This window comes from Papaver somniferum, chromosome 3 (genome assembly GCF_003573695.1).
Source record: "Papaver somniferum cultivar HN1 chromosome 3, ASM357369v1, whole genome shotgun sequence".
Lineage (NCBI taxonomy): Eukaryota > Viridiplantae > Streptophyta > Magnoliopsida > Ranunculales > Papaveraceae > Papaver > Papaver somniferum.
In genome coordinates, this window is record NC_039360.1 from 51,278,132 (window position 1) to 51,290,414 (window position 12,283).

The 12,283-nt window shown below is 36.8% G+C and overlaps 1 pseudogene; it reads left to right on the top strand.

The window, feature by feature from the left end:
- The first annotated feature begins 389 nt into the window (after nt 1-389).
- LOC113359433 lies at nt 390-11,913 on the top strand (annotated as a pseudogene).
- Nucleotides 11,914-12,283: the final 370 nt, after the last annotated feature.

Here is a 12,283-nt window from a genome sequence, read left to right on the forward strand (position 1 = left end):
ACAGCTATCATTGGCTGTGACTGGAGTGAGTTGTGGTTGAAGAACTTGGCAGTGTTGATGATGGAAGCTTGAGTTCGGGGTTTGAGGCATCGGTGATGGGAATGCTGGCAGAGACAATGGATTTTCTAGTGCTAGTACCTGATGGAGATGAAAGTTGTTATGAGACCGAGAGATATGGAAGGAGAGGAACACGGCAGTAACGAGAATGAGCTGAGTCGTTTTTATGCTTGAAGTAAGGATGCTGCTACCATGGAAGTGAGAACGATAAATGTGGTTTGAGTCTGATGGCAGAGAATGGAGTCGTGATGTGGTTGTTAGTGGGTCGAATGAAGGAGTCGAGCTGAGTTGAACTAGAGTTGTTGGTGCTGATCGGTATGATGAAAAGAAAAATGGTAGTGGATTTGAGAGAAGCAATTGGTGTTGTGCTTCAGGTTCTGAGAGATAGTGAGATTGCTGGAATTACAAGAGAAGCTACAGAATGGGTAAACGGTGTTGTTTCAAGGAGGAATTGAGGTGCAGAGAAGAATGTATGGAGTTGAAGCTCAAACTGAGATAAAATTGGTGGTTGTTCTGGTGTTAGCAAAGGTTCAATGGCTGTGACAATGAGAGTAGAATTGAGAGATGGGCAGAGCTGAAGGATAAGACGCTGAGAATGGGATGATATTGTAGTGTGGATGCAAGTCAGGTGGTAAATGCAGTTGCTGCTGAATTTGAGCCTTGAGTGGCAGTTGAGGTTGAAGCTGGACCTGGTGATATAAAGTGGTGGCGACAACAAGTGGTGATGAACACAGGCATGTGATCTGTTGATATAGTGCAAGCAGGGTGTATAGTGGAGCTGAATGGATCTGGTGGCAGTGATGAGCATTTGCAGCCTTCGATGGGAAGAATAGAATGGTTAGAGCCTGAAACAGTGATGTAAGGGCTAGACTGAAGCCGCACTAGAGTTGCAGTTGTGGTTCGATGGCTGGAGGATTTAAGGTAAGGAAGTGAATTCAATGCAGATACAGGTAGAGCTATTGGAAGTGAACTTCATTATGTGTTGTTGAGTATGGGTGCAGTTCATTCGAATCAGATGAATGCTAGGAAGAGGACTCAAAGTAGGCATGATTTGGCCTGGAAACTGTCTGAAATAAGTCAGAACTCGGCCAGATTTAGATTTTAGCGAGTTGACTCACCGATCCAGGTGCCTGACTCAGGAGGATTTGGACCTGGGCTTGACTTTTTGGGTTGTCTTTAAGCTGTAGCTTCAGTTAGCCGGATTTGGGGGTTAAGCTCGGAAGTTGAGAAAAGGCAGGAGAGGATTATAAAAAGGGCCGAGACATCTATCTCTTGGGGAGATCTTATCTTCTTCTCTACTTTTATTCCAGGGTTTAGAAACATGAAACTTCTTTTTATTCTTGTGATGAACTCCTATGCCATGAGTACCTAGATTTTATTATTGGTTAAGGAATAAGTTGGATTTCCAAATATGGATTTTCATTCAATAAATTAGTTTTGTCTCCATGTTTTGTCGATTATGATTCACTAGAAATATCGCCATGTATGATTGATTGTTAGTTTTGTCAAGTTGCAAATTGGTAGAACTCGTAATCATATCTATTGCTAGTTTAGGGTTTATTGTACGTAATCGTGATACATCTTGAATACAAGTAGCATAATTGTGATCATTGCTTGTAGTGATACATCCTAGTAGTCACAAGTGGATCATAACCTTTGTTAAAACGGATTAGTGTTTTAACACGTTCGTTTGCATTGATTAGTCTTATTTCATAGAACTTAGTGCTCTTAGGGAGTTAAAACTTAATTGTGCTTTTACACTTTAGGTTGCTTTCTAGGAAGAATTCCCTTTCGCATCTTTTAATGTGTTTGTTGATGACAAGAGGAAATTAGCGGGATATTCTTGCGATCAAGGTATCCTAGGACTTTTGATAAAAGTTGAGATTAAATATCAATTCTAGTTACTGTTACAAATTCATGTTTGTGAATGAGAACTAATCCTTGACCAATATCTTCATCTTATTGATTTGCTTGTTTATTTCATTATTTGCTTTTAGTTTATTTTCCTTTACATAAAAATCAGAAATCCCCCTTGTTTATATAGGAAACTGAAACTATTTGACAACCTAGATCCTCTATGTGGGAACGATCCTTTCTTACCTTTGCTATATTATTTATTTTGAGTTGTGAGAAAGTGTAATTTATTTTTGACGCATACGACAGCGATCATTGAGCCATAAACACAGTCGCCGTAGTTTGATCCTCACATTAAGTTGTGAAGCTGTTTAGCAACTAGGATGGTAGTAGCATATCGTTCTTTGGGAATTTAAATTGCGTACAAAGCTTCATTGCCTAAACGATGTACGGCTCCGCTTTATATTTGTTCTACTTGGCATAATTAACAGGTTCTATTAAATCGCTAAGCATAAAATTGAAATTTTGCACTCCATAAGTTTTATTTTTATTTTATTTTTATTTTTGTATGTTTTTGTTTGTTTACTCTCCCATTCGGTGAAGTAGAAATTTGTTCAAGAAAACCTAGAGCATAAATGACGTTTTTATGTGGATTAATTTCAGGGGAAGTAGAAAGTATGTGTGCAGGTCGGACTTGGAGACCTCAAATTATCTCAAGGATGATTGTATTAGCATTCATTGCACAGTCAGAGTGCTGCAAGAGAGAATTCGTTTTGAAGAGCGGAAACATTATGTTATTCTTGTACCCCCGTCAGATATGAGTCAGAATCTCAAGGGTTTGCTGCAATCTGAAATTGGTTTTGATGTTACTTTTCAAGTTGGCAATGAACTCTTCAGAGCCCATAAGTCGATTCTTGCAGCTCGATCTCCTGTATTCAGAGCTCAGTTCTTTGGATTAGTTGGTATTCCAGACAACGAAAAGGTGGCCATTGAAGAGTTTGATCCTTTTACCTTCAAGATAAGGCTTTCCACAATTCATTGTTTTCTTATCATGGTTTAGATTAGAAAGTACAATATCATCATCTGGGTTTTACTTCATCTATGCATAAATTTACGAGTGTGGCTAACTTATAATTATCTGATGATGTGTTGCAGGCCATGTTGTTATTTTTTTACTTAGATGAACTTCCTAAAATACATGAACTTTCTGATTCAGATTCTGTTTGCACTTCAACTACACTCGTGCAACATCTGTTAGCTGCCGTTGATCGCTTTGATCTTGCTCGATTGAAACTCATGTGCGAGGCAAAATTATGTGAAGACATAACTGCAAATACAGTGGCAGACACATTGTCCCTAGCAGAACGATACCAATGTCAGGAACTGAAAACTGTTTGTCTAAACTTTGCAGCTAAACCTGAAAATTTATGAGGTAAATGTTGTACTTAGAGTTCCGATAGAGTTGTTGGCTATTTGTATAGATTTCATGAGGATTACCAAGTGTGTCTCTTCGATTTCGGTTAAACAAATATTTTCTTACCTTTTAATTCTTTTTACATGCAGAAGTTATGAAGTCTGATGGGTATTCACATGTGGAGAAGTAGTGTCCCTCGCAATTGACAGATCAGTTGAAGAAGTGCATGCGGTTGTAGATAAAAAAGGATGAAGCCAAAACAACAACACCAACATTGGTCTCGCTCTTAGGGCTAATTTTTGATTGTTATGACTTTGTGTTTAAGTAATAATTTATCATGTGATGTGGATTGTGAATCTAAGCAGGTCATGTTTTGATAGCTGATAAATATGACTAGGGCGGAAAGTACACTTCATTACTCAGTAAAATTACTATTGACGTGTTTGGAACATTACGCTGTAAATACATAGACATAGTATTTGATGCATCATAGATCAGAGGTACTTGATTTTTCCTTTCTTTTAAATCGAAATAAGGTCTTACAGTTTTGATCTCCGCCTTTGATTTTCGACCACCTCGTTATGTATTAAGTTTGACTATCAATGCTTGTTGGGTTTGATAAGGATGTATATAGATACAATTTATTATTAGAAAATTTATAAATCTTTAGAATTGGAGATGATATGCAGGAGGATTAATGGATTTTTTTTTCTGTTTCTAATATCTGAAATATATCTTTTAAAGTAGGACACCTAGAGTCCAAATGGCCGAGAGATAAATCCCGAAAATTCCATCGACAGATAGATATGATAGGCTCAAATTTGAATCTTTAGTATCGCAATACTAGAGTCACTGAAAGATGATTGCACAATTCTCTTGTTAGGGTACCGACCCCAACTCGTCATAAGCCCATGGGTATAACTCAACTCGAAAACCGGTTAACTAGATGAAGGATTCCATTGACTTATAAACTATCCAATTAAGCCCCATCTACCAATGTTGGGACCAAGGTCCCAACATCCCACCACGCTTCCAGACCCAACGTCCTCGTTGGCCCACTCTATTGACACTGGCCGGACGGTAGCTCTTTTTCTTATGGCGGCTCCACTCGCCTACCAGTGTTCAATGCTGGTGACAACTACGCCCATACATAGGCCCCATACACTTTAATCTAGCCTATAGGTCACCCCTTTCGTGGAGGGGGCACGAGTCGTGGTGATTGGCTCTAATACCAAATGTTAGGGTACCAACCCCAACTCGTCATAAGCCCATGGGTAGAACTCAACTCGAAAACCGGTTAACTAGATGAGGATTCCATTGACTTATAAACTATCCAATTAAGTCCCATCTACCAATGTTGGGACTAAGGTCCCAACATCTCGATAGAGAGTATTTGCGGAAAAAAAATTCAGTGACTCTAGCACAAATATTGGCTACGAAATTCGAGAAGTGTTATTTAGATTTTTGAACAAGGTTAGGGGTGTAAATTGGGCCGGACCAGGATACCCGCCTAATTATTAAATGAGACGGTATAGGGCGGGCCGGAAAATCTCTTACCCATGGAATTAAAAGGGCCGGGCGGGCAGGATTATTTATCTACAGTTAGTACCCATGACCTGCCCAAGCCTGCTATGTAATTTGGGCTTGGGCGGGTAGGGCCGAGAGGGTCTTGAATATTACAAATATATATATATTTATTAAAAATGAAAATAAAGTAATGTAATAATACACAAGTTTTGCTTAAGATTAATAATCAAATACGAGATTGAGATGGGAACAAGATAAACCAAAAGTTTCTCTTATTTTTTTGAATTGAATCATCAGATAAGGACACGCCTTAGATTTTGCTCAATATTTTCTCTATAAAGTTAACAAATTGAGATGAGAACTATGAGCATTGACTGTATTAACTATCTATACCAAGTATATTCTAGGATAAAAAATAAATAAATGAAAACAACCATTAAGGAAAGGTAAATAAATAACAATGACGGACTAATAGGGCGGGTAACATTGACGGGGAAATAGAGAGGGTATTGGGCCGGGCAAGAAAATTTGACTTGTGACCTGTGTCCGCCCTCTTACTTAAATGGGTTAGGTCGGGCCAACCCGTAATGGACCACGGGCTGTCATGGGACATGACGGACGGTACTGGATCTTGGACTGCCGGGAAAAATTTACACCCCTATGCTTTACCTTGTAACAAGGTAAAGCACAAAAAAAATTGCATTTGAAAAAAGTTAAACCAATGCATATTCATTTTCAGCCAAAATCATCTATCTTGTCATTTTTAACAGTGCTGGACCATTTGTTTAAACCTTATATACCCAAAGGCTAAAAAGGAAACCTGTTTTGAGGCATACACAAATTTTTTGAGGCATACTAAATAATGCCAAAATAGGGTCACCAAATAAAAAACAACATCACCTCTTATCCACCCTTTTTGATAATGGCATAACTACCCTTACATAATTGGTGTTAATGATTATGATTAGATTTGATTAGCTAGGAATTTTAAGGATTGATTAAAAATTATATTATTAGTGGTGAATTAGTAGATAAATCAAATTTATGTGAGAGAGTTGGGATTCTTGAGAGGAAGAAGAAGAAGTGAAAAAAAACTTGGGTTTTGAATTTTGAGATTTTAGTGATTAGAAGTGACCAAAATGTGTGATTCAAATCATAGGTAGACTTCTATACGAGTTTTAATTTCTTTTTATAAGTTGAATCTGTCAAAAAATTTAATTTTTAAAACCCAGATCTACTAACCAGATGAACAGTTCGGCTGATAACTTTTCAGCCGAACCTAGGTATATTTTCAAAAAACTGAGGTTCGGCTGAAAAGTTATCAGCCGAACCTAGGTATATTTTCGAAAAACTGAGGTTCGGCTGGAAAGTTATCAGCCGAACCTAGGTATATTTTCAAAAAAACTGAGGTTCGACTGAAAAGTTATCAGCCGAACTTCACTCTGTAACTGACGAATTTTGGTTCGGCTGATTCGAACAAAATCTAGCAAAGTCGCATTAGCCGAACATAGTGTTACTCTAAATCATACACTAGGTTCGGCTCAAAATTGATACTCCAAGATCAGCCGAACTAATCTTCTGAAAACCCTAATTTCATCTTTGAAATCATATTCTATCGATCAAACAAAATAAAACCAATCAAAAACAAGATGGGTTTGTTACACATACATTCTAAAATACATATAAGAGCAATTGAGATTTGGATTTCGCACTCCAACATCGCTCACTTCGATTCGTGTTTGCTTTGCTTGATCAATTTTGATTGAATTTGAGTCCAAGATGTTTGAGTTTAAAGTTTATTTTGATTTTGATTTTTGATTTTTGATTTTAGGTTTTTGATGATAAGGGCACTCTAATAATTTAAATTGTTTAAGGATATATAGGCAATTGCACTACCTTTAAACACCCCTTATAAACCCACCCTAGATAGCATAATGAATGAGTATGCCACAAAACAGGGTTCCTAAAAAGACGAAAATGCTGGAATATGATGAGATTGGTTCACAAATAATGGAGAAAAGAAAGGTTTTATCCCTCCTCCTAGTCTTCTACCGGAAATACCAGAAGAAGAGGTCTGTGTAAAATTCGTCTTAGAAAATACCTAGGGTGTTAATTTTATTGAATCCATAGACTGTAAAGCTCTGATCAGGTACGTACGCTCATCCTCCTTTGTTTCATTTACTGTTTATTTTGAATAATTTCATTGGGTTTAGGGTTTCAGAAAGCAGCTTATAACGATCTAATTAAAACTTTAAATATTTTGCATATCTGGAACTTAATCGGCAGCAATGTGTTCTCAGAAATCTCCAATTATGGTTTTGTTGATTAATTGTGATAATATTAGTTATTTTGGGTTGAAAATTTGACCTGATTGTAGTAGATATTTATTTGTTTCGTCAGAAGCTATGAAAAGAAGGAGGATGATATTGAAGTTCACTATGAGAGGACTATTAAACGAACAAAGTTGGAGAACCAGATAGAGAAAGATAAGCTTGAAGTAGATCCTGTAGATGCCCTTCCTATTAAATCCTTGGATGGAAAATTACTATACAGAACCCGGAAGTATTAGTTTGTTATCTGGATATAGGTAATAATGCAGCTTCAAAGTAAGCTAAGAGACCTGCAAATGCAACAAAGGAAGATGAAAAAGTTCAGCAGGTGATAATAATGACGAAGATCTGGGTAATTTTCATGCTTTGCCACATTATATCAGTTCACTACTCTTGACGTGGGTTACTTGTGATGTTCTCCAATTTGACTCTTCTTTCACTGCGTGCAACAGTTATCGGATCAGATTTCCCACTGAAAGGAGCTGGAGATGAATGTTTCGAAGGAAGTAAAGAAAAGCGGTTCTATGAATCAACACTGTTGACATCTTAAGTCATGACATCAACCAGGGGTCTAGTTTACCTGTGGAAGATGTTGTTACATTATTGAGTGAAAGATTCTTACGTGCGTTCATCCAAAAAAAATCTAGTTTGGTTTCAAAGTAAGTTATTCCTTTCACTTATTCATTGATTTCAAGTGAGGTCCAAAACCTAGTGGTACACCATCTGTGATTGCTGTAAGCCCATGTAAACATGCTCGATTAGTTAAATATGGCTTTGAACTTTGCTCTTTTAGGCTTTGCTTGGGATTTTATGTTTCTCTCTTCAGTTACTGTTGCTCACTAGTGCTATGTTCAGTTTAGGAGGTAATCGTCCTGAGTAGGGTTTATCTTTATGAAGATGATTCAATTGGTTACAGGAATCTTTGCTGTACAGCTGTGAAATCGCTATTTCTTAATGAGGGCAAACATATTGGTGAAGCAACTGTGGAGGCTGTTCACTTGATTGCAAATCTTGTAAAATTATAGTGTCGGCTGTATCCTGATACAATCGAGGTATAATATTATCTTCTTCCTACCAACATTAAGAATTGCTTCCTTTGAATATTTCCTTTTGCCCGGTCTTTTGAGTGGATTGGTGTTTTCTTAAACATACTGTTGCAGTAACAATTTGGGTTACTCATAAAAAAACACGTGTTTAAAACTGTCAATTAAATGCCTCATGAAAAAAGAACATAGAAACTAATTATTTAAGAATATCCCAAAAAATATGTGTTTTATATAATTGCGGAGTATGAATGATCTTAGTTCTGCTAAATGAACCTATACACCAGCATCTCTAGTCTTGAATTGAAGTATCTTTAACAGGACCGTAGTATTATGGAGAACCCATTGCTTGCCAAATTAAGTTTCTGATTTACTAGATTACCCAACCAATTGTGATAAGATGTGTAGGTATACTTAAAATCAAGCTGTTTTAGCTGTATTGGACCAAGTCAAGTTACTTCATTGAATTTAGAAAACAGTGCGATGATAACACGAATTATTAACTTGAGGTAAAAAGTGAATAAAGCAAAAGGAACACTGCCATACTAAGAAATGCTGCAAGGCATTTAGATAATCTGACTATTTGCAGGGCACTGGGGCTAAACAAAGTTGGAAGATACTGATAGGAAAGTTTGCAAGTAATATAGACTGAAAAGAAAGAAAAACACTTCAACTCAATTTCCTTAGCAATCTCCAAGCCTCAGTCTGTAATCTATTTTCAGAGTATTCAGCTGTTAGTAGTTTACAGATGAAAAAAAGTGTTTTCACCAGTCCTCTCAAGTTCCCCAGATGTAGTTTTCCTAGAATGATAACCTTACATGGATGAAATATTACACAAAAAGGCCTCTTTTGTTGGCCGTGTTTACTTCCGCTTAAACTAATTTATGTTTGTTGCCTCTGCACATTTGTACAGATTTTTCTTTCATTAGTTTTTTCTGGAGGATATGGGGAAGGCTGATATGTCAAAGGGGGAGAAGAGAGTTGGTTAAAGAGAAAAAAGGGGAATGGAAAAAGCTGAAGAGTCAGAACAAACCACCCGTGAACAACAAAAAGAGAAGTAGGCAAGACTTGAAGACAAAGACTAGAGAGGAGGTGTTCTTTCATCTACGACAACCACCCACTTGCTTATGTTGAAATTCATTTATCTTGTTCGTCCAATAACAAGGTTTTGATTGTTTCTCTTAAGTTGATGCAGATTTAAAAGCTGTTACCTTTGCTCCAGATGCACTGGAGCGCAGAAGAATGCAATCAGATACTTTTTCTGCCGTATTTCAAGCATACTTTCGTTAAGCACACCATAGAGACAAGTTCAACCAGGTATATATATACTTGCATATCTTAGATTTCTTTCTCCCTCAATCCCAGAAAGACATATTTTGCTGAAATGCTCTCGCTGGTGCCATGGCACCTGATGCTTTGGCACTGATTTTGTTTGAAATCTAGATTGCAACATCATTTTAGGAGGAGAACATTAGATGGGATCCCACATTGAACTCTTAGAGCTCTCATGACATATAAGTGCGAGTCAATTGAACTCTCATCATAATTAGGATCCAGTACGTATAAGTCTCGTTTAATCATGCTAACCTTTTTTCAACACCTATAAGTCTCGTTTAATCATCCTAAGTTTTTTCTTTTTCTTTTTTTATAAGAATCATCCTGAACAAGTACCACCAAACATATACTCCCAGACTCTTCTCATTGTATAGACCCCTGTAGCAAACATATCTAGATAATGTCACCATGCAGTGGAGTCATCGTCATTCTTTCTTTTATCTTGTAATTCTTGTCTCTTAGTAGTGGTCTCTTAATTTGCTCCATTTCTTTCTGGATTGATATAAGTAGCGTTCTTCATTTGGTGAATTTGAGGAATACCCATTACTTGCTCCGTGCTATGAATTCCCTCAAAAAACTTGCTAGTGGTGGTACCCAGCCTTGACTCTACTTACTAAAATGCTTTAACTGTTTCTGAACCTCTATGATGTTGTTTTGGGCATCTAAAGTGATGAGAAGCAATTTAGATGCTTTAAACGTGGATGTACATGAGTTCTTTATCCAGCTTTACAACCTGATGCTCGAGTACAGACCCGACAGGTCGGTATCTCGATCATCGTCTTGTCACGAAACAGCCGTAAACTAATGTTTACATATGATCCTAGGACACCCTGTTGAACCTTTTGAAGTTTCTCGCAGAACTTATCGGCATTTTCTTTACTCCATCAGTTTTAGTAGATATCTTATTATCTTCTACCAAGAGGTTCCCGACACTGAGTCCTGCTCCTATTCCGTATCTCCAATATATACTTATAAGCGATGAATCCCATTGAGCGGCATTGTGAAACCTCTTAAAGACGGGTGTTCCAAAATGGCCATACTATACCTGCAAAATAATGACCAATCTGTTTTATTTGTTAAGCAGAGATCAGGATTCAGGGAGAAGTGCTAGCTGAAGCTCTGAAGACGACGTTATTTGAAGGAAGACATGATATGCAAAGGGCACCTGCATTCATAAAACGGCTTGCGGCATTCTCGTTATGCTTTTGATCTGCAGAGGCCATGGCAGGTACATTTTTCCTGTCAATTAAATGCATAACATGCACATGTTGGGTGTACCTTTTTCTAGTCTTTGATACAATTGGTTACTATTTAACTCTGATACTGTTTATAGCTTCAAAAGAATATCAAATGTCGGAGTCTGTTAGAGAATGATGCGGACGGTGGTTCCCTTACAGGTTCAGTTGCGGTAAGCTTCTTACCTTGGTCTTCTCTTCAAACATGAAATATTATTCTAACTTAAAGATTTGATTAAGCAAAGTAGGCGAATAATTTTATGGACAATGGAAATCATTATTAGATTTTACTGACCAAATATTACATTTTTATTTTTAAAAACAACACAAGTTATTTATTTTATGGTCTTAGGAGAGTTTTTTAATCATGTCGAACTTTGGGGTAACTTACAAGCAACTTTTGATGAAAGGCTACTCCTAATTAACACCAATAAAGAAAAAGAAAAAAAAAAACCCATTTATTTTGATCTTAAACCATGTACACAAGGAGCTGTGGGTGGATCTTGATCTTATATGTATATTTATTTCGTATAGTGTATTTATTTTTCATCTTACAACAGAACTTGAACTAGGATATAAAGCTGTCCCTTGACATTTCTTTTGTCTGCAGAAATATCAGCCATATGCATCAGACCCAAATCAAAGTGAGGAAGGTAAGTGTATCTTCTATATCAGATAGTACTAGCCTTGAGCCGATTCAGAAAGTAGAAAGTCTCGTAGACGAAGAAAATTCGAAGAAAAATGGACTGTCCAAGCATTTTGATGTGCTCCAGGACATCACAGAAAATGAGAAACTGACGAAAGATTTAGCTCTTACGGTTTCCTCAATAAGATCGTATGAAGAATACAAGTGGCAGAAGAAGAAAAACAGAAAATTGCTTGATGTATTCATTTCTGTAGTAAGGTTGTTTAATTTTATTTTTTTTGCTTGAGTTATGGTGGAATCAATCTTTATTGATTTCACAGCCCCAGTACTAGAATATAACAGGAGTGTCCATAAAGTTGGATTTGACTACTCGATTTGCGTACAAAGTCTTTGTTTTCGAATTGCACTTGCTGTGCTAGGCTAGGCACACGTGTCTAGCATATTCGTAACAATGGTATACATGGGTTTACTAGACTTATCCAGTTTGTGAGATTTCCAAGTACTTTGAATCCGAGTCCAACCAGAAAAGATAACTAAAGGAATCGAAATCCATACAGTACCGGTATAAATACACAGGTCATCTACAAACACACTATTGTTGAACTATAATTTTGGGCATACCAAAATCTTCCAAGGCATACTGAATGAAGACAAAAAAGGTTGTGAAATAGCAAAATCATATAACCCCTTAACCCAAAAAATTTTAATGACAAATCTGCCCTTTACGTATTAGTGTTAATAATCTTGATTAGTGATTAAATATTTTGTTTAGTGATTAAAATAATTTTCAGAATTATAAGAGTTGTTTAGATGAAAAATTTGAGGAAAAAAAATCAAAGTTT